This window comes from Convolutriloba macropyga, chromosome 2 (assembly GCF_964194025.1).
Source record: "Convolutriloba macropyga chromosome 2, txConMacr16.3, whole genome shotgun sequence".
In the NCBI taxonomy this organism is placed as follows: Eukaryota; Metazoa; Xenacoelomorpha; order Acoela; family Convolutidae; genus Convolutriloba; species Convolutriloba macropyga.
In genome coordinates this window covers 53316931-53323189 of record NC_134469.1, presented here as the reverse complement: position 1 = coordinate 53323189, position 6259 = coordinate 53316931, and the positions used below count along the sequence as shown (strand labels likewise).

General features: G+C 32.8%; 1 protein-coding gene across 3 annotated transcripts in view; it reads right to left on the bottom strand.

Annotated features, from left to right (window-relative positions):
• Positions 1 to 4259, bottom strand: part of LOC142358768 (synaptic vesicle membrane protein VAT-1 homolog-like) — a 56938-nt gene extending 52679 nt beyond the window's left edge. For 2 of the 3 annotated variants that reach the window (XM_075410347.1, XM_075410345.1), the window contains exon 1: positions 3693 to 4259. The gene's annotated coding sequence lies outside the window, so the exon portion shown is untranslated. Of the gene's footprint in view, positions 1 to 3433; positions 3634 to 3692 lie in introns of those variants that run through there. The other variant, XM_075410346.1, reaches the window with a different exon arrangement.
• Between the last annotated feature and the right edge of the window lie 2000 nt (positions 4260 to 6259).

Here is a 6259-nt window from a genome sequence, read left to right as displayed (position 1 = left end):
ATATTTTAGGTGAATCTAATTTATTTGGTTCAAAAACATGTAGAGTTTGCTTTTTTCCAACATAAGATTGCTTGCCTCAACTACATCATACTCATTTTTTTAATAACGAAACAAATCACAATGTAGAATTCAATGCAAACAAAAAGTACTATGTCATGAATATTAATGAAATTGAGTTAATTTTAGCTGATAATAACCCAAGTCACTACTTACGAGTCGTTAAAAACTGCAAACCAAAGCAACTCAACTCTAGATTTATGAAAAGGATTAAAGGTACCAAACTTTAGAAAAAAGACCACTAAAGCGGTTCATTGTTTATAACTTCTGTTGCAAATGCTAGATATACATTTAAAGGCCGGCTAAGTTTGCATTAATTTCTACAAATATTTTTGAATAGAAATTGTCGAAATCTAATTCTACTCAACGTGAAAAAATGTGAACAAAGTATTTGAAAATTTGGCAGTAAAAGCAATTCAAAATTGTTTTAAGCAGTCTCGGTAAAAAAAATAGAAAACAAGAAAAATTGGCAAAAAAGATACATAAGATTGTGGGAACTCCAAAAATTAAAACAAGACAAGTTAAGTAAAATGTCCAAACAATCAAACTACAACTCATTCATGCGTTTTCTGCTCAACCGAGAAGTCAAAGAACAAAATACAAAACTATGTTGTTAATATTAAACCTCCTTAGCTAGATAAACTATCTAGATCTGGGTGCACTAATTTGACAACTCATTCACAGCAAAAAATCTCTATGAGATTCCCATCTACCAAATTAGTTCAATTAATTTTTACTCGTTCTGCCAAAATTTTTTGCATGTTCCTGTCTCAATCGCATTATTCCAAAACAGATATGAAAATTAATTTCTGCTGTTTTTTTGCTAGATGGATATTTTCATTCGTCCTTCACTCGGCAAGTATTTTTTTTAATGTTCACTCTTTTAAAACATAACCACAGGCACATCGAAAACCATTTGAAGAATACTTTTTGAAAAAACAATATGAGCTAACATTATCTTCATGAACACAAAACAAAGCAAGAAAAAGATATCAAAAATGATTTGTAAAAGATAAAATGGAAAAAAATTAGTCACAACTAAAGTAGGACAACCAATACTTCCTTCCAAACAAAAAATTTCTATAGGACTCCCAACTACAATATTAGTTCAATTAATTTATTCTCGTTCTGTCTAAATTTTTTGCATGTTCCTTTCTCAATCGCATTATTCCAAAACAGATATGAAAACACACTTCTGCTCTTTTTTTGAATATTTTTTCAAGTTGAATACTTTCATTCTTCCTTCACTCGGCAAGTTTTCTTTTTTAATGTTCACTCATTAAAAACATAACCACAGGCAGATCAAAAAGCATTTCAAGAAAATTTTTTGCAAAAAAATATGAGCTAACATTATCTTCATAAACATAAAAAAGATATTATAAATCCTTTGTAAAACGTAATATGGACAAATATTAGGCACAACTAAAACAGGGAAATGATAATAAAATGCTCATATAACGTTTGTACACATATAAAAATGCTTTCTCTCTAGCAGTTGAGCAAGGAAAAAACAGGAAAGCTAGAAAAAGTTCCCAAAAAGTTCTTGCTGTTCAGAATCATTTGAGCACGGTTTTTATTGTTATCGATAAAGTATCAAACTCTAAGGCCGACTAATTGTTCAATAAATTTCTGCGGCCACTGTTTGGTAACTTTCCGATTATCACAGGTACATAACATACATTTTTAAACAACACAGTATCCGAGAGTTTTGGAGTATTTCCTGTTTTTGATTTTTTCGGCATTATTCAATTTAAGTCACCAATAAGGCCTTCATGTATTGTTTTCACAACAAGCATTTCTTCAAATCCGACAAAATCTTCGGAAAATGCGCAAATTAGTTAAAATTTATCGGAACAAACAAACGCAAGTTTTCAAACAAAAAATGATTCATAAGAACAAATATCAAAATAATGAGAAAATTTGCGAGCCGAAGGAGTACAAGTTCAGGCCGAATGATATCAGTAAAAGCAAAAATTGATTAAAAACAACTGCAATATGCTCCAAAAACCGCCACTTAATCGAAAAAGCTCCAAAGTTGCGTAACATGGAAACACACTATTTAATTACCGAAAAACATCAAAAGGTTATTGAAATAGTAGATGTTGTCTGCGTGTTCTGTTGACGGTTTTTAGGGAAAAAGCTTTTAAAAAAATCCAAACTTTGAATCACCAATTAAAAAGCCTTGATAGTCAAGAGTCAAATTTTGCTGACAAACAACAAATCTTGAATCGGCGCTTACCATTTAATATTGTGCATCAAGTCAAATTTTTACATTGCAAAAAAGCAAGTAAGAATGCAGTTGTTAAAAAAATAGTCAATCAATCAGAAAAAATACAGTTCATTTTGAAGTGTGCTTTTAAATTCGTTGTATACTATGATTTTTTTTTCAATTTATTGATAATGCGCTTTTTCAGGGCAAGTTTCAAGAAACTTAAAAAACGCCAATTGCTTAAAAAATCAGTTGAAAGCAAGACTCGAAAACAATATTTGGAAGAACAAAAAGTGAATTCAGTGACAGCATCAGATTTTACGAAATAGTTATCATGAGAAAATCGCACACATTTTTACAAAGAAAAGTATTTATAACAAAAAAAATATTTTCTCTCACAAAAACGGAAAGTAATTTGGGTACTAATGTTTATTACTTATTTAAAATTTAACGAGCAAAGTTTTGACATAAATTGAAATAAAATTTGTCAATGAAAATTTGTGGTACGATATGATAGCTATCATTGATGTTCACTTCTTTCGGATCGTGACAATTTTATTTTCACGAAGCAAATATTCAAAGCTCCTTGATTAGTAATCATTAGAGCAAAATAAAAAAGGTGCAATAAATATGCAACGTTTCTTCATTTCTTGCAAAGTATTTTCTAATAGAAAATGGGCTTCATCTCATCCACATGGAAAAATTTTTCAGGTGAAGAAACAATTGGCAGTTTTTTTATTTGTGTTTCTGCTCAATTCTTTTCATCAAAAAAACCTAGCGAAGCTGGCATTTGTGGCCAAACTCATGGGCTTCAACGGTACTATTTAGAATGACTCTAGGCTCATTCTAAATCGTATAAATGAATAAGCTCTCTTATCTGATAATGTTCATTTTAGTCCTGTGGAGTTATCGATATAAACTATTTGCACGATCTAACAATATCAAAATTTTACTATTTCCCCTAAATCTTAGTGCGTCGTATCTGAAAGCAAAAGAATGTGAAACGAAATTATTGCACTATTTAGTACGAATCTTGCAGAATAACGAAAAACAACTAATTAACACTGATTCTAAGTCGGAGTTGATTATCAATGCTGCATTTTTGTAACTCATAAACTCAAATTTGTAAGTTTGCAAATCATAAACTCAAATTTTCTTTTCACTAACCTGAGTATTCAAAATCGCACAGCAAATACTGTGACAGTGAATTATACAACAAATTGATCTAAAGCCAAATATTTTGTCTACGTTACTTTTGAGCTAAATGTATTGAGATCTATTAATAGGAGGTAAGTTACCCGTCGACAATTATAACAAAAACTGACGACAAATGATGAAACCAAGTGGAAAGCAATTTATTTATCGCTTAAATACAGTAACCCCCTCCCCACAAACAGTCTTGTGTTACTGATTGTTGCTTTCTTACCTTGCGATATAGTATGTAGTAATATTGGGTTATGTATATATTGCGCAGCAGTAAATCGACGAATTTTCTATTCTGAGGTTATCAATATAAGCAAATAAAGTATATTGACGTTGGGTATTGAAAAAAAAACAGTCGATGTAGAGTATAGCTACTCAATGCAAAAGAGCATTCAATAACTACAAGCCACGGAAGCTGCACTTCTTGCAATGCTGTTATTACTTAAGGTCTTCACTTTCCCAAATTTTCACAACCACGTGTAATTTTTTTTCTATTTTCAGCTCACAAAGAAAGCTATGCGAAAAGTCAGTCAATTGTGGTTATAACCAGCAAGAAGGAAATTTGGGGAGGGGAATTTTTGAGGCTATAATAAGATATAGTAGTAAGGGTACAGCGCAAAAGGTAAGTCACAACACGAAAAAAGACGGCTAGTATTAAGCTGCTAGAGGCGAAATTGGAAGCCGTGTAGTGTATATAGAGCTTTTTTCTCTGTTAGGGATTCGAATTTTGAGGCAAGTCACCTCTTGCGCGTGTGTGTATCACGGAAGGAATTGAGAAAAAATCGCAATTTATGTAATATATTTTCTATCTATTTCTTATTTTGCTTTCCGTGCTAGGAAAAGTATTACCGCATTCCATAAAGCGTAATGGCATATGAGAAAGGAAAAAAACAGATTGGCATGTTGCCAATTGGCCTAACGGCTTCGAAGCAGATTTTTTACCTTGTCATAAAGGTAACCATTTTAAAGATCGTTAAGAGGTGAGACTAAACGCAGCATATAGCAAAAAATTATGATTTTATTTAAACTCTTTGACGGTTTAGTTTCGACAAATGGCATTTTTAAAATTTGATTGAATAATTTTTTAAAAGTTTATAAAACAGATAAAATTCTTCTTTTACGATTTTTCCTAATTTTGGTATTATCAATGCGTCCAGCAATTGGTCATATTGGGTTATTTTTTGCGCCCGAGAATCTTTAATTGGGTGAGATTCATTGGGTTGACTCAGCTCGCTGATTTTGACAGGTCAAAGTCGAAAAGACTTTCACGTCTGAATTGAAAAGCATTTTTTGACGCGTCTCTTGCGCAAATCAAAATTTTTCTCAAAATAGTCTTTATTAACAATCTTTTTGACAAAAACCTTTATCCAGAATAAATATATATTTTCTGCAAAATTTCTTTCTGCTTGATTGGTGGCCACAACCATAGGTGAATATTCCTCCTTTATGTATAAATCTGTGGGCTTATGTTGAGAAGAAAACGCAGACACGAAATGCGGCAGAGTAAGCCTTCAGTTTACGTGTGCGTGCATTAGTCTTTCTCCCGTTATAAAATACGCAAAGCATTCAGTTGTTGTTACAAAAAACGGGAAAACGGATTTTGGCAAAAGCAATAAAAATTTCCTTCACTAATGGCTCCTGTTTGCACAGATTTTTCCCCATTGTTGCCATTCTTTCCCAGTTTTCTTAATTTCTCCCCTTACGAAACAAAAATGAGACAAAAATGGATGGCGTGTATTCTATACCGAATACCTGCCGAAAAATCGTCAAACAACTCAATACTAAAGAGTATAGTAGTTTTAAGAACAAGCTGCGTCTAAAATACCTATTGAGTGCGGTGAATGTATATATATAGCTATATTCATGGGCAATGCCTCTCAAATACATTCACACAAGCATCCGCCGCTTGGGACTAAGGAAGAGGAAATAATACATCAGCATGTCGGTTTTACTTCTTTTGCCACAAGTATGCGCGTAATTTGTACAAGTAGCTATAATACATGCATCTATCAAGACAGTTGCAGAGTTGGCCGACAGGGGTTTAGCCGACAAATTCAAATTTCATCCCGTGACAACCCGACTGCACACCAATTGTTTTGGTTAGATAAACTGTTGATATTTTGACCAATGATATACACGTATGTCGACCAATTAGAATTGAGCTATTTGTCGGTTAAATTTTTCCTTGTCGGCTAACCAACCTGTGGGTCATTATTGGGATCGTTGTCTATCCATCTACCGATCTAAGTATCTCTAATCTTGTTCGCATCTTTGATGAAATTGTCTAAGACGTCTCCGCAATTGCTTTTGTGCTTCGATTATTTCGAGAGATGCATATACTCCATGGGGGCCACCAAAATGCGGCTACAAAATTACTGCGTGAAATAAGCGTGTCTCTTATCACCCAGAACCTGTGACGGATGAACTGCGTAAACCTTTGAACTGAATTTGGCAACAATTTTATGGAAAATAAGAGAATTTTATATAATGAAAATTTGCATGCTTTAGTAGCGAAATGAAGACGTCAATAATTTATACTAGAAAATTTCATAACTTACATTTTCCGTAAAATTTGTTAAGTTGAAAAGAGCTCAAACGTTAGGTTAATGCGGACATATCTTTCACCCAAAATTTTAGCTCAACTAAGATCGGATTTACGCTTGTATTTCGTTTCCAAAGAAATCTACTTTTCTTCTGTTGTTTTGACGACTGTGATTTGTCAAGCCTATTCCACCTTTAGAACCGTGAGAAGAACGTTTTATGATAAATAAAATTGAATGCAGCGCACAC